This window comes from Prorops nasuta, unplaced genomic scaffold (genome assembly GCF_024137725.1).
Source record: "Prorops nasuta isolate Cenicafe-Biocafe unplaced genomic scaffold, Cenicafe_Pnas_1.2 PNAS00012, whole genome shotgun sequence".
NCBI lineage: Eukaryota > Metazoa > Arthropoda > Insecta > Hymenoptera > Bethylidae > Prorops > Prorops nasuta.
In genome coordinates, this window is record NW_027116809.1 from 5550561 (window position 1) to 5574323 (window position 23763).

The window sequence follows — 23763 nt, forward strand, 5'->3', positions numbered from 1 at the left end:
GAGCGAATAGAGGAAATTTTAATGTCATCTACGGTATAACATATGTCTTCATTTTTTTAAAATATATAACAGAGATTCTTCCGGTGCACAAATGAAGTTTCTTTTTGTCGATTTGCAAAAATTGCAGATGATTACCAAAATTTGTTCTCTATACATCGGAGAATACGATACACATTTTTTTACATACGGAAGTCCGTGGCTAGTTGTAATTTTTATGTTTAATATGAAAAATGTCTAATAAATAATAACAATCTCTATAAATTCTTAATTGAGTTTATAGAAGAAATTATTGAATTATGAAGAACAAATAAATAAAATTAAAAAACATTTTTTAGGTTAACAGATTAGAGAGATTTTTCCAAAGATAAAAAATTGTTTCTTTTTACCCCATATCTGATGCAAAATGTAATAGGATTGGAGCAAGTGGTTTCATAAGTGAAAATTGCTTGAATTGTAAATATTTATTTAATGAGAGGTTACAGGAACGAATATAACAAACTGTTCTTTTATGCCTCTATAACTCTTAATATAATTAATAAATTAAATATATTTTGATCTTAGATATTAGATACAAATAGATTTAACTAATTAATCGATGACTTACTACAACAGTTTTGACATAAAATTGTAATATAACCGCTTAACCTAAAACTATACATTTTATGAACTCCATTCGTAATTCAGAACACAACCCCATTTCGCTCCAGAAGAATAAAATTTATTTCGTTCTCAGACACGTGAATTCAATCGTACACATTCATATTAATTTGAAAAGAAATTTAATTGCTTATAATCATCTAATTTATGAATAATATTATATTTGGGGTAAAATTGTAACACTGTTACAACTTGCCCCTTCAAATCGTTATTCTTTGCTTTATGCGACATATTAATATTTATTATTATTAAAAAAAAAACTATCGTCGTTTCGCATAATATCAATTTGTTATGTATTTAAAAAATAATTACGTAGATTAAATACCCATAAAACACCTAGTGACTTAAAGACATCTTTTAGGTGTCTTTTAGTCAATTGGACGACTAAAAGATGTCCATAAGACAACTTTTAGTCAAGTGTGCTGTATGGGTAGATTTTGAAACTAGTAAAATATCTACTACGTTATGAAATATACCAAACAGTACTAAACGTAATTTTAAATTTAGATGATACTTTCATATGTTGAATTAAAAAATCACTCTATATATGAACTTCGGCAATATTGATACTGACATTTGCATACGCTATTTGTGTGTGGGTGTGTGTGTCGGTATGTCTCAATGTGTAAATTCATACCATTCAGACTAATAACATCTTGCATATTTGTTTTCATCTCAAGATTTAAAATTTGTTACAACCTGCCTCTGACCCTTGTTACTTTTAGCCCTGGTCTCCCCTACATATTATATTTCTTCAATATTTATCATCATTAAATCTCATGTAAATATCAAAGAAGAAAAATATTAAATAGTAATACTCATAATTTGCAAGCCTCCTCGGTTGATTGCAGCAATAAAAATGAGCTGTTATAGTTTCTAGCAAAAATTGTAAATTGTTTTTTTAAAAAAAAGTAATATTTTAGTAAATAACCAAATGACTACCGTGTAAGATTACTGAATTCAGCAAAATCGTGTGCTTACTTGTCTAATGTTTTTAATCCTATGGAAATTTCTTGAAAAAATTAGAAAGCAGCTACAAAGCAATCGCTTAAGGGGAATCCGTATACCGACATCACAGAGCAAAGCACTTGTCTAACGTAGCTCCATCATTTCTTAACCGATTTTCATGTTTATACACATTTTTGAAAACGCCAGAAGGAAATCTAAGGCTTCACGTTGGCCGATTTTTTTAATTTAACTTTTTTCACCATTTTTTTAGTTTCCCATTTTCTCAAAAATCGACCAACAAGAAGCCCTCGATCTCCTTCTGGCATTTTCAAAAAGGTGAATAAACATGAAAATTAGTTAAAAAATGATGACGGAGTTACGTTTGGCAAAAGTTTTGAATAATTTGTTAAAATTTACGCAAAGCCGGCATACCAGAGGGAGCGCAGGAACTAGCTTGCCTCTACACTCCAGTAGCGAGGGGGGAAGTAGACTCACTCTTCACTTGCGACGTTACTCCCCACACCGCAGCCTACAATGAATTACACGACCTATGTTAAAAATCACGCTACTTTCCTACGCGGTACGATCGTAATTCTTATCCGATTGCAATGAAATTGGTACAAATATAATCCTACATTTACTACAGAGTGATCTACGTTTGTAAATTTTCACACACAATAAGTCTTATAGTTTTTTCCCTCTTTACCGAAGAAGTTGCAAGTGCGTGACAATTCGGGTCACTGTTCAACTCGATTAGTTCGTTGCGCGCTTCCATCTTCTATCGCTAACAGAAAAAAAACTAAAAGTCGTATTAAAAATTTGAAAACGTGGTTCACTTCGAAATAAATGAAAGATTATGTTCTTACCGATTTCATTGTAATTGGATAAAAATTACGACCGTACCGCATGGCAAAAGTAGCGTGATTTTTAACATAGGCCGTGCAATTCATTGTAGGCTACGGAGTGGGGAGCGACGTCGCTAGTGAAGAGCGAGTCTACTTCCCCCCTCACTGCTCGAGTGGGGAGGCAAGCTAGGTTCCAATGTTCCCTTTGTTATTGTCGGCTCTGCGTAAATTTCAACAAATGAATCAAATCTTTCGCCAAACGAAATAGCCTCATTTCTTAACCGATTTTCACGTTTTTTCACCTTTTTGAAAACGCCAGAAGATTATCTAGCGATCTTCGTTGGCAGATTTTTAAGAAAATTTTTAAAAAAGTGAAATTTGAAAAATCGGCCAACGAAGATCGCTAGATAATCTTCTGGCGTTTCCAAAAAAGTTCATAAACGTTAAAATCAGTTAAGAAATGAGGCCGTTTCGTTTGGCGCAAATTTCACTCTGTAATGTCAATATATAGATTTCCCTTAAGGGGAATCCGTATATCGACATTGCAGAGCGAAATTTGCGCCAAACGAAACGCCCTCATTTCTTAACCGATTTTCACGTTTGTGGACTTTTTGAAAACGTAAGAAAATTATCTAGTGATCGTTGGCCGATTTTTCAAATTCCACTTTTTTTCAATTTTTTAGTTTTTCATTTTTTTTAAAATCGGCCAACGAAGATCACTAGATAATCCTCTTGCGAGTTCAAAAAGTCCATAAACATGAAAATCGGTCAAGAAATAAGGCCGTTTCGTTTGGCGCAAGATTTGAAGAATTTGTTAAATTTTACGCAAAGCCGGCAAAGCAGAGAGAACATCGTAACTTAGCTTGGCTCCCCACTCCAGCATCTAAGGGGAAGCGAACCCACCTTTCACTCTCCTCCTATCTCCCCACTCCGCGGCCGGCAATGTATTGCCTGCGCTGAAAGGATTGAGGGGAAAAGAAGGGGAGAGTAGATAATTTTGTATGATAATTCTGCAATTTTTATTTGGTTTTCTTGGCCACAATAAAAATTAGCATTTTTATCAAGACTATGGATTAGTTCTAATAATGAAAAATCATTGAAATGCACGGCTGACGGTAAAAATCACGCAAATTTATGCCAAAAAATACGATGGTAATTATCATCCGATTTTGATAAAAATGGTACGAATATAATCCTCCATTCATTTCAGAGTGATCATCGTTCAAGGATTTTCAATAAGTGTAATAGTTTTTTCGCTATTTACGTTAGAAGTCACGAGTGCGCAACGAACAAAACAAGTCGGACGGTCACCGGAATTGTCGCGCACTCGTGACTTCTAACGTAAATAGCGAAAAAACTATGACAATTATTGAAAATCCAAGAACGAAGATCACTCTGGAATAAACCAAGGATTACATTTGTACAATTTTTATCACAATCGGATAAGATTTACCATGGTTTTTTTTTGGCAAGAGATGTCATGATTTTTATCGTCGACTGTGCAGTTTGAAACTTCTCTACATTTCATTATATTATCACTTACCAAAATTCATCCACTGCTTCAATTCACGAGTATTCAGGATCATTGGAAAGAGCGTGAAATAGCAATGCATTGATATTTTTTCATGATTTATTTGTCTCATCTTCCATCTGATAAATAGAGAAGAAGTCGAAAGCGCACCGCAAGCGTCACGTTGCTGTAAATAAGAGCAGCTCAGACACGCTTACCCTATTTTTTTACTCATGGACACACACACACTTGTGTGATTCTGCCGTGCTCCGAACATTACCATGCGTATTGCGGCTTTATTCTTGATTTTCTGGTCTCCTAAATGATCAAAAATTTTGAAAAAAATATGGCGTCAAGTCATTATCCTGCACTTTCGAAAGATCTCAGCCATTTATCAATTGAACTTGTGGATGAATTTTGGTAAATCATAATACAATGAAATGCATAGAAGTTTCGAACTGTTTGCCGACGGTAAAAATCATGCTATCTCTTGCCAAACAGAACGAATGTAATTCTTATCCGATTGTGCTAAAAATTGTACGAATATAATCTTTGGTTTATTCCAGAGTGATCTTCGTTCTTGGATTTTCAATAAGTGTCATAGTTTTTTTGCTATTTACGTTAGAAGTCACGAGTGCGCAACGTACAAAGCGAATCGAACGGTGACCGGAGTTGTCGCGCACTCGTGACTTCTACCGTAAATAGTAAAAAAACTATCACACTTATTGAAAATCTGTGAACGAAGATCACTCTGAATTGAATGGGGGATTGTATTCGTACCATTTTTATCACAATTGGATAAGAATTACAGTCGTTCTGCTTGGCAAGAGATAGCATGATTTTTGCCGTCGGCATACAGTTTGAAAATTCTATGCATTTCACTATATTATAATTTACCAAAATTCATCAACAGCTTTAATTGACGACAGGCTAGGATGAATCGAATGTGCAGATGAAGGAGCTGATATTATATTTTTTTTAAATTTTATGAACTTTAGGAGAGGAGAAATAAACATGTGAAAACACTGCGGATAGTAGCGTCGCTAGCTTGACTGGCACACAAGAGGGTGTGTGTGAGCACGTGGGTTCGTAGTCACGCGTCAGCTGTTTCTTCACTGTCAAGCGGACATGGAGATAGTCGCGAATTTCAACGTAGAGCCGGTATAGTGTAGAACCGATATAAGTTTAAGTTAAAAATTAAAATGTCGTGTGTGTGGGAATTATAGTTAGTGCTACTGATTAGATTTATATTATAAATCCAACGTGCTGTGTAAATAATTTAGTGAAGTTATTAGTCATTTGTGGTTATGATAGTGTGAATTCTCCAAAAATGTGTTTTTGTGTGCTGTAAAGTGTATTTATTGTGCAATGACTAGAATTTTGTCATCATTTCAAATAAACATTTGAAATGTTATGACAGAGGGAGTCGACAATTAGATCAGTATAACATTCTATTCTATAGAATAGAATGTCTTATACTTTAATTGTCGTGCTTTGTAGGGTTTCTTTTTTCCAGACTACAGTGAAGAATATGATTATTCTGTCGTGTGTGTGTGTTGCTGAGGATTGAGCTGACTGGTCTGATTGCGTTCGTAACAACTTGGCAATGGAAGGTCTACGTCAAAGATAATTGATCAACTATTAAGGTAATTGAAAATTATACGCTATACTCTTAGACTTAATAAATAATGTGTAATGAGTTTCACGGTTGTCAGAAGACCTGAGAAATACATGGGTATAAAATTTGTAAATATAAATCAAATAGCTAATCCAAATTATAATAAAATCATATAAATGTGTAAATATGAAAAGAATTTTTGATTTCAATATTTTACAAGTAATAGAGCATACGGTGAATAAATTTAGGAAACTGGAAGCACTATACCTAAAAAACAGAGGTTTCCATTGCATTAATTGTTATATTTCCCAGTTTATATTTATGATAAGAAAATATAAATGGGGCTAGTTTGCCAGAGAAAGAGCCATAATGCAAGGTTGCTATTGGGAGTATCAGTAATAAAAAAGATGGAAAAAGTTGTGAATTTCTAGCAAATCCTTGCAAATGAGAAGCTTGCAGGCAATTTTGGGCATAATATTTGTAAAATATTAATCAAATAGTTAATAAAAATTATATTAAAATCATGTAGATGTGTAAATATGAGAAGGATTCATAATTTCTATATTTTACAAGTAATAGAGCATACGGTGAATAAATTTAGGAATCTGGAAGCAGTATACCTAATAAACAGAGGCTTCCATTGCATTAATTGTTGTATTTCCCAGTTTATATTAATGAAAAGAAAATATAAATGGGATTAGTTTGACAGAGAAAGAGCCATAAAGCAAAGTTGCTATTGGGAGATGATTGGCGAATTTCGAACTAAAACTTCGTAAAATTATTCTGTAAGGCACGCAGAGGGATAATTTTTGTCATGATTTTTTTTAGGTTTGCAGAAAAGTTTTTATGCATTTATTAATAGTGAAATCCACATCATTTGAGCTTCTGTTTTGCTGCTGCTACAGATGATTAGCGAATTTTAAACCGAAATTTCGTTGAATTCTTTTGTAATGCTCGCAGAGGGATAATTTATGTCATCATTTATTTTAGGTTTTCACATACGTAGTTATAAATTTGTCAACCGTGAAATGCAAAATATTTGAGCTTCTGTCTTGCTGCAGCTACAGATGATTTTCGAATTTTTAATTGAAATTTAGTAGAATTTTTCTGTAATGCATAGAGAGGGATAATTTAGGTCATGATTTTTTTTTGGCTTTCACATAAATAGTTATAAATTTGTTAACCGTGAAATCCAAAATATTTGAGCTTCTGTTTTGCTGCAGCTATAGAAGATTTGCGAATTTCGAACTGAAACTTCGTAGAATTCTTCTGTAATGTAAGCAAAGAGATAATTTAGATCAACCTTTTTTTTAGGCCTGTAGAAAATTTGTTAAACATTTTTTAACAGTGAAATCAACGATGTTTGGGCTTTTATTTTGCTGCTGCTACTGAGGATATGCGATTTTGTAATTGAGACTTCGTAGAAATCTTCTGGAATTCACGTGGAGGACTAATTTATGTCAAATACTTTTTGAGGGCTTGCAGACAAATTGTTATAAATTTGGAATAATGAATACCACTTTATTTTAACTTCCAACTTTAAATTGCTACAGAAGATGCGCGTATTTCAAATCGAAACTTCATTGAAATCTTCTATAAAGTGACGCTATTGCTATACATAGTCATTTTGTTACAATAACAAGAATCGCCGATATAGAAAAAAGTGACGATAATACTGTACTAAGTGATGTTGATACTAGAAACTATGCGATTTGTAAGTTAAAGCTTCACTATAATAGTAAGGCAACTGAAATTAATAATATTAGTAAGACCGTCGACATAGTTAAAAGTGACGTTAATACTATCTTAAGTGATGATGTTGCTAATGACTATGTGACGAGTAGAATAGACATAAGGGATTATCATTAGTTGAGAGAAATTCGGTAATAGTGAGGACATTTCTGTAAAAAGTGATGTTGTTATTGATACCAAAGAAATTTATGGCAATAATATTTCAATAGGTGTAAGTATTTTTAAGAATTCGGTCGACAAAGTTAAAAGTAACGTTAATACTGTTACAAGTGATGATGTTACTGATAATTTTTTGGCCAACTGATTAAAATTAAAAAAAGTAGGAAATATTATCAACAGTCGAAATAAATTTAGTGAAAGTGACGAGAATACTGTAAAAAGTAATGTTGTCATTAATAGCAATTAAGTTTTTGGCTATAATATTTAAATGAAAAGTGATTGCAGTATAGTTGTAACACATCATTCGATGCTGTTAAAAGTTGCGATAATACTTTTGAAAGTAATGTTGCTACTCCTAACGACGTCGACGTAAGTGTTGAAAGTAACGTTATTACTCCTAAAAGGATGATATTCGTTATGAAAATCAGCTGTTCCGTTTCCTCTGTCACTTCAATTTTACGTATCGTGACATCGGTAACAGCTGCACATATATGCACTGAGTTAGTGTACGTGAAGGTTAGGCCCACCGACACGAAGGCTGTCCATCCTTGTGTTTAAGAACATGGACAATGACGCACACACGCGCCTTTCTCTCCCTCCACCTTCCCACTTCTTACCACTAAAGGGAGAAGCGTGAGCGCGTGGTGGGAGATAACCCCCCTAGCATAACTCCTAGCATGCCCAAGTGGTGGGGGATACTTCCCCGACTATAATAACTTCGCTCAGCGCTACCTACTGTTGCCGATAGATGGCGCTGAGGCTGGAGTTGGGCCTTCGCTACGCGTACAGATTCCCGTTAATATTACCTCCTAACGTTCTGCAATCCTGATCCATGCACCGTACGGAATTTATTTTCCGCCTATTATTAATAGAATCTCGATTATGTAATTATAATTTATAAAATGCTAGAAAACATTACTCTAATTTAGATACCTATGCTTGTAAATTTTCGCCGCCAATCCTCAAGTTTTCCTAAGGGTTAACATCATCTCTGCGTACTCTTCATTGGTAAAATTCGGCATTCTGCCTACTCACATGTTTTCGAAATAAAAAGATTAAGTATCTTCCGGCTTTCTCTTGTGATGCGTTGTCCTTTGTCATGGTAATAAAAAATCAGTCTTTTGGATTTTTCGAATAAGGTGAACGTGAACTGCATATCATGTGATATAAATAGTAGTTAAAAATGATTTTCATAATGCCGAATTTCACCAATTCCGAGTACGCCCAGATGCTGCTCATCCTGGAAGAATCTTGAGGAGTGGCGGCAGAAGCAGTGAGAATTTACAGGGAAAGGTATCCAATTAGACGATACCCATTTAGCAGGACGTTTACAGATCTTTACTAAAGATCGATAGACGCTGGTTCATTTTTGCCAAGACAAGAGAAAGGTGGACATATCGTACGTGATAGACGCGTGACGGAAAAAGTATTGAAATTGGTAGAAGCTGACCCGACAACAAGCACTCGCCGAATAGCTCAATAAGTCAAAATCTCGCATATGAGGGTACATCGAATTCTCAAGGCTGAGAATTTGTATCCATACCATCAAACACCCGTTCAAGATCTCTTGGAAGGTGTTTTCGCTCAACGCGTTAATTTTTGTCGTTAGCTTCTGAGACAATCAGAAGCCAATCCTAATTTTCATCGCAGAATTTTTTTTACCGATGAATCCCTATTTACTCGTGCTGGATCTTTCAATTTTCACAACTCTTACATCTACGCCGAGTTTAATCCACACGCCGTATATGTGAGAAATTACCAGTATAGTTGGAAATTGAATGATTGGGCCGGGTTAATAGGCACTCATATGATCGAGCCGGTCATCCTTCCAGAGAACATGAACGGGGAAGCATATGCGAGATTCCTCATGGAATATTTTCCTGGGTTGCTTGAGGATGTACCGTTAGACCTGCGGACCATAATGTGGTTTCAGCAGGACGGTGCACCACCTCCCAATACTCGACGAACCTCTGCGATTTTGGGAGATTATTTTCCAAATCGATGGATCGCTTATCGAGGACCTGTGAGGTGGTCCCTCGCTCTCCGGATCTGACACATCTGGACTTCTTTTTTTTGGGGTCACCTGAAAAATGAAGTTTATGTTACAGAGCCCCGCTCGCCGGAAGTAGCGGTCGAACGTTTAAAGGCAACGATTGCAAACGTAGACAAACGTACGCTAGACAATGTATGGACAGAACTACTGCGATGAGCGCAATTTTGTATCGAAGCAGGGGGGAGACATTTTAAATAATTTTTTAAAAAGATAGAAAAAGGGCGACGATTTGACATGACTGCCGTGACTGACGAAACAAAGCGACGAAATATTACTTGACGCGACTGACGAATGAAGACAGAATTGGAGTACTTTCCCTGTAAATATTAGCAGATATAGTTCTGACGAAAAAGTAAGTCTTCTTTACTTAATTGCATATTCCCCGGCGAAATGACAAATTTATTACTAGGGCTATCTCAGTTTTCTTCAAATAACGCAATATTGTTGTTTAGAATTTTAGAATCAATAAGTACATCATCGAGATTCTGTTAAAAATATACATAAAATAAATTTCATGTGGTGCTCATATGAAGATTGTAGAAAGTTAGGGGGTAATATTAATAATCGGCGTAGTTGCGTGCGTGTGTGTATTTCTGTGTATGACCAAACGGATCGCTGGAGAAGTATAAACTTCTTTTGTTTTTCGGAAGGGAACTAGTAGTGTAGCAATGCGGTTCCGATGACAGGGAGTGGGGAAGCTGTTGTATGGTGTGGAAGGAAGATGGGTGGGGATAAGGCTTTCTTAGTATAGCAGTGGTGGGGATGAGGAAGGAAAGAGTCTTATAGTGAGGTCGAGTCAGCGTTGCCAACTCCGCCATTTTGATTATACTACGGTGTACAGTGATGTCAGTGATGCTAGAATCAAGCTTTTAGCAACAAAAATAAATTGAACCGCTAGCCAGCAACATTATTGAAAATTTGAAGGGAAGGAATATATACCTCTTACCTTCAAATTTTCAATAATGTTGCTGGCTAGCGGTTAATTTTATTTTTGTTGCTAAAAGCTTGATTCTAGCATCACTGACATCACTGTACACCGTAGTATAATCAAAATGGCGGAGTTGGCAACGCTGGGTCGAGTTTGGTTAGGGAGGGAGGGGGTATTTTTCACCCTATGGTACAGCTGGTTAGTTATCCTATGGGACCCTAGTTGAGGGAAGGTTTTTTCACCCTTCGAAGTCGATGGTTAGTTACCCTACGTAGCCTAACTATTTCCGACACAGCTAGGTGGCTACACGGATAAACTAGCTTGAGTTAGTTGCTAGTTCCAGTAGTCGCCGCTGGGTGACTGTTTTCCTTAATCTGCTTTCGCGCTAATGGAATTTTATTACGTAACTACACACTGGTGAACTAGTTCAATTTAATTGATAGTACCAGTAATTCTCGCTAGGCGGCTACCGCAATCCCCTTTTCTCGCTAGTTATATTATAGATAGCTATTATGATAAGTTGCTGATATCGTGTAAGGAATTGTAATTAATTCAATGTAACGAATAACTAAATATCCATCAATTAAATGGTACAATTTTAATAGTCTCCCCTGTTGGGGAGAATAACAATTTATTAAAAATTTCAGGAATATTAACATTTTTGCTAGGACAACTTATTAAGTCCTAGCTCTTATTATAGCCAGGTCAGGTGACCATTTTATTAAGCCTTACAGCTCCTCCCTTATAATATGTCCTTAGAGGGTACTATTTGACCATTCAGAACCAATCCTAGACCCTCCCACTATTATCTCCTTCTATGGACCCTCTCTAGGCTTTCATTCAAGAAATCATTTACTTTTCTACGAGCGAATTAGTTAAAGTGATAAAAAGATGTTTGAATAAAATTATACATTCGCGGTACCACGGGATACAGCTATAGAAAAGCTAGCCTTCAAGAGGAGGACGAGGGTGAGGGTGAGGAGGAGGATAAGAAATGGAGAGTGGATGAGTAACTGATAGTATAACTTTAGTTATTGAATAGAAAAAGAGTTCTAAGAATTTGTATAACCTTCCCTTAAGATTTTCCTAACCTATGTTAAGCCATTTCTCCCTGACTTATCTTTTAGCCATTTTTAGCTTTTCAGGTAAGCATATCATACGATCCATCTAACAAGCAGGCTAGGCTTTAGAAAGGGAAAGAGTTGTCAGAGCACTTCATTTTGGGGAAGGTGGTAGGTAAAGCAAAAACATAACTTTTACCTAAACTTTAAGAAGCTGTATTGGCACTATTCTAGCGTTTGGAGAACTGATTGCAGAGTGTGCAGATATCTTCTAGAACGGATATGCTCGAGCACCGGACGTCTGAGATCGTGCCATGACTTGTTCGAAGCAAACGTCTAGACTAATGTTACTTGATTTAAGATCCCTTTAGAGTCCCGATTTTGTCATATTCTCTCTTTTTTTTTATATGGCTAGCTATCGAGAGGAATGTGCTCGTAAATTTTCCCGTTTCACTTTTCACTTAAGAAAAGTCTGCAACACGTTTATGTAATTAAAAGAATTCTGGAGAACCCACTGGTAACGTGTCATGACTTCTTTAACGCAAATTTTTCCCAGTTCACTTAAGAAAACCCTACAACATGATTATGCAATTAAAAGAATTCAGAGAAACCACTTGTAACTTGTTACGACTTGTTTGACCCAAATTTCGTAGGCGTGCAAGAATACCCACCACCCAAATATTAAGTTCCAATAAGAATGCATCTCATCCCTTCCACCATTTTTTAAAACTAATGTTGTTAGCAATCGGAAAATTTCAGTCAGTCAGTTTTCATTAGAAGATTCAAGGAGGTGAAAGATCCAGTGCAAAGCTGTATTCCGAATATTTTCCTTGCAGTACCACAGAAAAAATCATTTGGACGGTAAGAATTATTCTCTTTTTTCTTGCTATTCTATTTCAATGTTTTTTTCTTTTCTCAATTTCTGTTTTTTCACAGAAATGGATTTAACCAAGATCAATGCACTTGCATGTGTAACTTACGAACTTAAGACTTTCGTAAAGCTGAATACTTTTGAGAAGAATAAGGTGTATCAAATCACTGAATTAGTAAAAATTAAGACCAAATATGGAGAGAAATTAATAGCGAAGCTGGTTACAGACAAATGGTTCTTCCTTCCTTCAAGGATGATGAAATTACTGGAGTCGCCTGAACTAATCAAAGAACTTCAAAATGCTGCATCAGAGAATACATTAAAAATCTTATATGTTGGCGGACGATACAATAATTTAGAATTTAAAGTTAATCAATGATAATCATAAGATAAATTTTTGGAAATGTTTGTAAGGAATGTTTTTTAAAGGAATGATATCAATAAATGTTTATTATATCTTAATTATTTATTTATTTATTTTTCTTTACCCCTCACTACATTAGTAAGCTACTTATAAATCTATGAATTTAGTCAATTAACTTACATTTCTAACAATACTAGTAAGCGGGTTATGTTCAACAATTTTATCATGTATAATTAAACAAAACGCAGTAGTATTACTTGGAAAATTTCTAGTACAATCAATCCTAATTTTTACATTAACAGTGCTTGATTTTATAGATTCATTTTGATGCGAACAATCGATGACGAAGAGAGGACCGTATTCCACAAAGTTTTTGTAATTAAGCATTGGTTTCGACTGTTTTTCTCCTGCATAATATGAATGGATAAATTTAACATACATATCATATAGTACAGAATAACGGTTTTTTCGCTATCACTATCAATTCGGACATATGGATAAAATTCTGAATTCAGATAGACTTTAACATCACGAACAGAACTGTCATTGAATCTAAGCACCTCCATATGCTGCGTACTCTTCTTATTTTGTCTAAATGCTAGTATAACATATCGAGGTTTCTCCAATTGTGTTGCAGCTTTTACGGCCCATGTATGCCTCTGTGTTTCAGGTAGAAGTGGATATTCGTAGAGTTCCCAGAAACGAAAAGCCATGGTTAGACTTTTGTTTTGCTCAATCAAACGTAGAAATTTAAGTTTTGTATAATCATTCAGTGATACATGAGGAATCCTCCACTGCACTTTTTGCAAATCAATTTTGGAGTTGATGATTTTTCTCGAAGAATGTAGTGAATTTATATCATCACGTGCTCGAATAAGAACGAGTTCATGACGTGCATTTATTATAACTCTTCTGTAGTCTTCACAAAAACCCAACAGCATTTGCAATGGTACACAAAAGTTGAAATGATTCGTAGACCTGTGATCTGTTAGAAACCATCCTGAATGACGTAGACTTGCACTTTCCTCAGCAGTTAAGGAGATGAGATTCTTCATGGAGCTAGTAATACCCACATTCTTACAGCGGTCAAGCTCAATACCATTCAATTCATAACGAATTTCATCAAACAAGAATGCCATGGAATTACAGTCAAGTCCTACGACATCTTGGGCTGTTGCATCTAGAGCACGGGTTCCAACGATTATCTTTCCCTCAATGTAGAGATAACTTTCACAGGGTAGAAGAATTAAATCTTGCTGTTGTATGGAATTCAAAATTCATCACTATTTCCGAATGATGCATTCGCATAAGGATTGGAAAGATGCATTTCCATTTTAGTGATGCGATTGTCGAACACCGGTTAAGCGGTTACATCTAATGGGTCCATTTTTATTTCTAACGTTAAATCCTAGTGATTGTAGAAAGGCTATATTTCTTCTTGATAATAATGCCCCAACGTTACCTTCGCTCAATGTATTCTGTCCTCCAACGTTACCTTCACTCAATGTATTCTGTCCTGCAGCAGCAGTTGGACTGATAGGCTCATCGAGTATCGGTGATTTATAAGTATTCTTGTAAATCAGCATTTTCTAATTTATAATCGAATTGTAATTTCTTCACCACCGAAATTTACTATACGATCTTACTGATCGAGAATACGCAAGGTGAGACGGTCAATTACTTTCGCAATGACTGGCAAATAAATGACGTTCTTAGGTGTTTCTGCGATTTTATAACCTGGCGGAACACTCGGAAAAAATTCATGTATAACATGTCGAGGTCTACCGTTTGTGTACGCACCAGCTGTAATGTTGCATTCAATTCGTAGAATATTTACTCTTATAATATTTACTGGCTCGTCTGATTCAGCTAGTGTGTTCGGCGGAATAACACGATCTGATGAAATAACCAACAAAGAGTCTATATTGTTAGGTTGCGTAAAATCAATCTGATATTTACACTTTATTTTCCTTTTTAATGTATTATTATTAGCAAGTAGAACAATTACTTCTTCTTCATTACCTTCGAACATCTGAGCACGTAAAAAGGCATTTATGGCATCGAGCTCATAACAACCTGTAGGTATAGTTAGTTCCTGATCATCAACGTACAATATATTGTTTGTCTCATCAACATTAGCGATTAAATTGAAGCTCTGTAAGTATACGAGATCGAGTTCATATTGTCCATCCTGAAGATTGATCGGAGGGAAAAAATCTGACCCCAATACAGAGTCACGGCCAGAGAGTGTAACGGTTAAAGACATTTTTCACGTAGAAACTTGGCACACATCTGACCACATATGCTTGAATCATACGATTGATATTGATCGTGGTTGTAGTAAATTATAACTGAAGGTCCAAAATATTCCACAAGTTTAATTGGAGGTTTTAAATTTTCGAAGGAATCGAAATACTTAACGTGCTTATTGTGTTTAACGTAAGCAACCCAATGTATTCCAGGACCTTGTTCGTCATCAAGATTCACAATTGCACACTCATTGCGTTGCACATTTTGTGGTAGAGATGTACGCATAAAGACTCCTCGAAAATGCGGTATTTCACGGCAGACGTTTGATAATTGTATATTACTAGTAGGTCCAGATTTAAGAAGTCCATTTATTTTCTTTTCTTTTTCACTCCCACCCCTTTTTGGCTGTATGGTGCGAGGTATAAACCTTGGTCCCGTCTCGCTTCCTTTAAACGATTGTGTCGATGCATTTCTTCCAATTGTTTTTTGGCTGCTTCTGTGTAGTTTACAGCCTTTGCTATACCTCCCGCACCGCCAACTAATGCGCCCACCGCACTCAGCAGCGGAAGCAGTGGTAATTAACCCCCCCCCCCCCCCGTTTTGTTTTAGTAAGTGTCTTTTTCCTCAATAAACCACCTCATTTTTCCGGTACACAAAATTTTTTTTTCTTCGTACTTTTTCTAGACACTCGCAGTCCTAAGCCAAGTTTCCGTTTTGTATTCATTGATGCCCAGACAGCAGTCGCTGTCGCTCGTTCACCTACGGATGAGTCACTAGCTATGATACGTTGTCGTGCACGACGTGCAAGCACTTTATCAGTATGATGATGCGAGGGCAGGTCCTTATATACTGAATATGCGATATCATGCTCACGGCAAGCATCATCCAGAGGGCTTATTTCTCAACCACAACGTGCTAGTTGTTCATGAAGGTGAGTACCTGGACCACAATAATTGTAGCCAGGTACATGCAGCTCGAAGGGCAGTTTATTTAGCAGCTTATTTAAAAAAGATCCACAACCATAACTCATCATGTGATGATTTCCTAACGGGTTCGTTAACACATCCAGCAATTTTTTATTGAAGGTGGTAATCCATCAAAATGATCTTGATTAGGTAAATTATAATGTTCCGTACAGGCACGATATTGTTGCACTTCAGGATCTGCACGAATGTGCTCAGGTAATTTACACCAAACAAGTCGAATACTGTTTGGAAAGCGCTTCAATAGTAAAATTTTTGGAATGTATTCAAGCTGCTCAATAGTTAAATCCTCCAAACGTAGCACATCTAACATTAACAACGACATGATGAGAACTGATGAGATGATCTGCTTAAAGCCTATAAATAGCTTGCATAATCATATAGTTTTACAGTTATGGATTTCGTAAAGCAACTGCTGCACATTCGTGTCTCCAATGCCGATCGCTATTTTGTCGGTGGAGGTTGCGGAGGAGAGAGTAAACGTCACGGATCCCTACTTCCGTTTACAATTCGTAGCATAATTTGCGGACCCTCGAATTGCGGTAAAACAAACGTACTGTTTAGTCTGGTGGAAAGTCCTAACGGTGTGAGATTTGAAAATATTTATGTATACTCAAAGTCACTTCAGCAACCCAAATATCAATACCTGGAACGGTTCTTAAAAGGACTAAAAGGTATTGGGTATTTTAAATTTTCAAACAATAGCGACGTTGTAAATGTAACTGAGGCGTTACCAAATTCTATTTTCATATTTGATGATGTTGCTAACGATAAGCAAGATAATATCAGAGACTACTTCTCCATGGGTAGTCATTAAAATATTGACTGCTTCTACCTCTGCCAGACTAATGCTAAAATTCCTAAACACATGATTCGTGATAATGCAAATCTTCTCATAATCTTTAAGCAAAATGGTACTAATTTAAAACATATTTATAACGGTCATGTAAACACGGATATGTCATATGAAAAATTCAGTGAATTATGTTCAAAGTGCTAGCACAATGATTATGGATTTCTAGTGATTGACAAGGATAGTACAATTCAAAATATGAAGCTGAAACTGGCGGCCAGAACTAGCGGCCAGCCGACGGCGCTCAACGAAACTTTTGTTACGGACTGTATCATTCTTAAATATTCAAAATTAGTACACATGCTAAACGCAAAGGGTACCCGCGTGGAAAAGTCCAGTATGGGCTGATTATAACCCAGATATCAGCCATATTCAAATAGAGTATAGTAGAATCTGGCCCGAATCTATCCTGAGGGCAAGATCAAGACTCATTTGACACTCTCCCCATACTCAAAGATTATAGTTTATGTAAAATCCATTGCCATAATAAAATTTAGGAGTACTACATCCATTAATACATTTCTGATATGAATCTTACAGATCTCATGCTATTAACGGTAATTAATAATGTAGTTTCTATTTTACAATTGACAGAATTTGGTAAAGTACTATTTTTACTATTTTTGTTATTTAATTATTTTCATGAACTTCATATCAAATTTCTAAATAGTTTTATAGGTTTTTCAAAATTCATTTAAATCATTTTTATGTGAATCTGAGATCTGATTAACCATATCAAAGCCCTAGAAGAATATAATATACTTAAATGATTAAACCAAGCTGTGTTCATTGATAAATAAATATTTAATTATTGAAAATAATTAATTACATATTACAACAAATTATCAATAATTAATAGCAATACTATATTATATATTAACAACTAAACTACATAACCAAAGTTATAAAATTTAATCACACTATTAAAATTATTCAAACTCTACATTATTAATCGGTTCGATTATAAAAGAGTTATTCGAATCATTATCACGTATATGATAGCATACACACTTTAAATCTTCTATTTTTATAGCAGTATATGTAGTTTCTTCTTCTGAACCATAGTGAATATAATTTATACTTATATTATCATGGTTTAATTTAAAAAATTCAGTAACTTCTTGTGCTCTTATAATAGCAAAGATATTTGAACTACAGTAACAAAAATGAGTACAATCACAACTGCAAATTTTAAGAAAATGTTCAATACTGCCAAAATAATTATTAGTGTTTCGGGTAAATGTTACGTATGTAGAATCAGATTTTCGACACCTGAGATATGCTCTCGAGAAATACAGATACCGGTGTTTTAACAATTTACAAAATTGGTAACAGCTCTTAATTTGAATATTTTGGTGTGCTAGAGCTTCTTGCTCTTCGATTGTCATAGTATACTTAGTATATTTACCAACAATGCAACAATTTTCCGATAGCTTAGTTACTTTCATACGGTTATTTTTGTTCTTTATGTTCTTACAAAATTTCAAAACTTTTTTATTAATCATGCTACTTTGTTGTAATTTAATAAAGTTAACGTATTCACGCAATGAAGAGCATATTTGTAATTCCGGATTCTTACTGCTATGAACATATTTCTTTAGCGTACCATTTATACTTTCAAAAGGAAAGCATGAAGTAGTCCATAGAGGGCCGAAATCTTTCACACAATCAGATATGTGTAACAAACTGTGCACGTTACATGTCATATACTCCTTTCCGTATAGAGTTTCATATTTTGCAACAAACATTAGCAACATTTCAGATGCAAAATTTAAATTTTCCACAGTCAAAGCATTTTTCATTAATAAACTAATACTATTGATTTATAACAAATAATGTTGCATATATTCAGGATTTAATATGTCATGTAGGATTGGTAAACTATAATAAAAAAAAAAAGCTTTATATTCATTTGCTTTCCAATAACTTAAGTGCTTTGAAATAGAACGAGGATAAGGATTCACGAATGAAGGTGGTTTGATAGAACAGAGTCTATCATCCACGATACTAAGGTATCTATATAATGAAAAAGGTGCATTGGAAAACTTAACGTCGAACCAAAAGGTTATTAAATTTTTTATAACGCCTTCAAATAAACAATGCATTGAATCAATGACCGTTGTTCTTATATGTTTATAAGCGAATGACGAAATAATTGTAGGTCCCTTTACACCGCATACCGATGATTTGCTTTCGAGTGCATATGTAGCATGCAATGATGTTTCCTTTTCGGTTCTAAGTTTAAATTTATGATAAGGATACACTTGCTTCCGGTTTATTCGATCCCCTTTATCTAAACATTTGTGACATCCGTATTTCCCATTGAACTGTTTAAGATTTAAAAAGAGGGCTTTTGCTGGTAAGTCACATGTTCCACTAATTACTATGCCTTTTATCGTTAAAGTCGAACCATTATGTAACGTAACTTTAATTCCAGAATATAATTCCATCAAATTTTTGTATAGAAATTTAAGAAACAAATTTGGCACGGGTTTCATCTCACCGTACCACAGACCAGCAATGAGCAGATTTTCGGGTTTATACCGTTCAGCATAACTCAGTTCATTAATTATCAGCTAAAATGGCCATATACAATATTTAGATGAATTAAAAACTGATATACCATCAGTATTCCAGGTGAATGAAATATTATGAGGACTACTTAAAATTTCATTAGGTTTACTGAATTTTTTATAAATTTCCCCATCATAAATATCAGAAATACCCTCTGCAGTTTGCCTATTAAATCTATATATTATATTTTCAAGAAAATCTTGTCTATTGTACATTTGTTTTATTTGGGTCAACAGCGACACTTCTATAAAACAAGATGTAAAACCATTTTCACATTTTAAGCATGTTTCATTTTTCTCTAAAATCTCAAAACATTTGCTACAATAATAATGTTTAATGACCTCAGTATCATTTCTAAACATGTTCTTTAAATTATGAACTGTTTTAAAACAATTATTCGGTGATGGACAATGTAAGTTGATCAGTTTCAGAATATCGTCAAAAAGAGATTTTGTGATATTATGTTTGGCTTTAAGCGCTAAAATAGAACAGGCACTTTCCATTAGTGTTATTTGAGCGTTTGCGTATAACGGAACGTTCCAGCCTTCATGATTATTACTCCGAAAATTGCTTCTTTTTTCCTTTTCTTTGCCACCACTGCTCCATTCTTCTTCCTTATTATCAGTCTCTTCTTGTCTTCTATCGTCATTTATATCTTGTTCGAAGATTTCTAAAATGTTTAATAGAAATGGTTTACCTCAATTTGTAACATTGCTCTATTAAGAAAAAACATTGTAAATGACAATTGACTCTACAAAATTTCCAAACCTTTCAAAATTATAAAGAGCAATTGTGACATTGTAATTTTACTTTAAAATATGATGAATTAGCACTAATTGTCAACATTTGCCGATTCGATTTAAAATTTTCTATAAAATATGACGTAGAAGAATTTGTGTGTAACCGTTTCAATAAAAAGAAAATGCATAAAATATTAATTTAACGCATATTGGTACCTTCAATAATATCAGTCTCAGAATTATTTCTGCTGCCAATAATAACCTCATTGACTTCTCTATGCATATTATTCATTTGCTCATCAGTATCCTCAATGCTATGATATACCTTTGTGCTAAAAATATATATATATAATTTTAAAATCATGCCTTTAGAAGAAAGTAAGGCTGGAATCCGTGGTTGAAACTGAAGCTTAAGTTGAAGCTTAAGAGCGGTAAAAATGCTAGTCTTTGCTACACATCTTATACTTTTCAAGGTCAGATTAAGCTTCAGTTTTGATTATGGATTTTCAGCTTAATATTTTTGCGCATAATATTCAGCACCGAACCAACAATACTGTAATAGATATCTCATTTGAAAGAAAAATCTTAAAATTTTATTTATTTACTTACTTAAGTGAGCCTCTTATATCTTTCAAAACTTTACGTTTTGTTTTTGCAGAATAATTGCTAAAGCGAAAAGGTCGTTTCGACATTTTTTAAATATAACCCTTTTAACATTTAACTCTCAACGATGCCTCTATGACGTCTTGTGGCTGATTTCGGACGATTAAGCGTCAAAAGTCGTCCGCAAAAGAGGTGAAACATAAGAAGGGAGTGCTACTTAAACACAGCTGTGCTTCTGGATATACCCATGTACCTAATTCATCAAATAACAAATGCATATTTCAATTTAAACATTTTGGTGAGTGCAGTAGTATCAATACCCCACATAGCCTAATTTAAACATTTGTACGCGGTCTTCTTAAAAGAAGCAAGTCTTCGATAACAAATAAAAATGTACGCATTGGTTCAGTGGACTACAAGCCGAGAAATAAGTGTTTTACCAGATACGGATTTACCTTTGAATATTGAAGAAGGAAAAGTATTATTTATTAAATATGGAAATACAAAATACAAAGGGAAAATTATAAAATTATGCGGTAGGTATTGATTTTTACAATTTTCGTTTTTTCTTTTATTTTCTCTATTCACAGTTTGAGGTTCTATGCTCTAATCGTATACATATATATATATATATCGAAAAAGTATATTGTACAATAAGGGAGGAAAGTTGACGATTCCACACAAGTGTAATTTTGGCACTATGAGCGAAGCGAGTGATGTCATTTACACTCGTGTGCAATCGTCGATTTGTCTCCCTTGTTGTACAATATACTAAACATATGCATATTTCAACTGCAGCAGTATACATAAGTGCAAATGTAGCTACAAAGATTTATATTTTACCATCCATTCTCTTGTAATTAAAAGACGCAGAATTAAGATATCCTAAACAACAATAATATTTTTTTAAGTAAGGGTTAATAAAGTATGAAAACTTTTAAGGAGTTTCTCCTTATAATTGCTATTTCTATTGATATATGGTTTTTTGATTCGGTGTAAACTTATAATCTTATAAGTTAACCGATATGGGGAATGTCTAAATAGTCTGGAAACCGTTGAATATCTTGAAAAAGAAACGTTTTTGAAATATTAATATCCGAAATATTTATTTCACCTATTTTTCAGATGACAAAGATTGGCTAGAAAGTTTATGTATTTCAAAAGAAGGGGAAATAATGAAGGGAAAGAGGAAGTATAACAAAAAAGAAATGGCCACACATATAAGCTTTAAAAAATATAGAAAAAGTTTAGAAAAAAAGAATCTTGATAAAGATACGCAAGATCTGCTGAAAATTTTTGAAGATTCAGGTACAACTCACTTACTGAAATACCAATTATTGTAGTTGAAACCAAATTTAAGTAGCTACCCATACAGTACACTTGACTAAAAGTTATCGTATAGACATCTTTTAGTCATCCAATTGACTAAAAGACACCTAAAAGATGTCTTTAAGTCACTAGGTGTTTTATGGGTATAACTTAAAACATTATATGGGTTTAAAAGCTATTTAAAAGCATAAAATAATCAAGTTTTCAGAAAATAATGTGTTTATTTTGATAGCTAGATAACTTAGCAGAGTAGTATAAGATATTATTACACACAAGTAAAAAAGTCGCTCTCTTCAAATTCTGTCTCTTTATTTTAATAGATACAGATGAACCCGAGCCTTCAAATTCTGCAGAAATAGAGCCTCAGTTGCAAATTAATGAAAATTCAAGGTCTCCTGAATTAGTAGTTCGAGAATTAAATGTAGAAGATTCCAGAACCACTACAATTAATTCCGAAGATTATTCTTCTAAATCATCAATGGAATCTGCAGGTCCTTCTACTTACAGCAGAAGAAGCTTTCAAAATTCTTCTGAGCAATTATCTGCAAATAATAATGGTTCTTTTCTTATTTAAAATTCTCATTTTAATATTACAAGTAGAAATAGTTGTAGGTGACTAGGGCAGTTTGCTATACAAAAATTTGCGTCAAATAAGTCATGTGATTTATCATTATTGATACACATTTCTTGTATACAAAATTATCCAAATTTTGCAGTTTGGAGATACTTAAGTTTTAATTATTTTATACAACTCTAAGTGATTATTCGAGTCCTAATTTTGAACGAAGTTTTACTTTCATTATCTTTATATTCATTCCATTATAACTGAGCTAATTAATTTAAAAAATATTTATCTTAAAATATAACTTTCTAAAAATATGAAAAGCCTAAAATATCTCTTCAATGTATCTGCTCTAATCACTCTTGTAGATTTATAGTAAACATTTCTAAAATTATATATAATTATTTATTTTTCAGAAATTGCACCTTCATTTTTGAAAGCTGTCAAAAATTTAAACTGTATAATAAAGCAGGAAGTGACTCAAAGAAGTTATACGCTAAATGACGTAAAAATTAAATATAAAATAATTTCCATAAGATGTTTAAGTGCCTTAACTATTAGATTTTTCATTTCCTATTAAAGAAAAGAGTAGTGTATATGTAGATTTCAGGCTGTTTAAGTGAGCTGTTACTTGTTACTTATTGGGGTTTCCATTGAGAAGCTATAATAATCTTTGTTTCACAAGTAGTGCAAGTTTGTCGTTGAGGGTCAATCAGTCAAGCCTTAGAAGCTAATGAGATTTATAAATTGCAAAAGGTAATATCCGTACTTGAATTGACGTAGTGCTGTAATTTCAGTCAGAGCGAATTCTGCTTGTAAAAATATAAGATATAAATTTTATGACTAACCATTACTTTTAGTAAATCAATTTATATATGACTGTTTAGTATTAATATAAATTTCTGTGGGTTCGATAAAGATCTTAAGACTAAATTTAACTGATCTATTGATTTCTGAGATTTCCATTGAGGAGCTTTAATTGCCTTTTTGTTCCACAGGTATCACAAGCTGTTACAAAGTGGCAGTGAAGTTGATAGTGACCCAAATATGTCTGAAGCAAAAAAAAGATCTTATCAATACTGAAGTTGATGTTAAATAACATG

At 34.1% G+C, this 23763-nt stretch overlaps 1 protein-coding gene across 1 annotated transcript in view; it reads left to right on the forward strand.

Moving 5' to 3' along the window:
* LOC136777841 (neprilysin-1-like) overlaps nt 1-23763 on the forward strand; it is an 889524-nt gene that overhangs the window by 413701 nt on the left and 452060 nt on the right. The gene's annotated exons all lie outside the window — the stretch shown is intronic.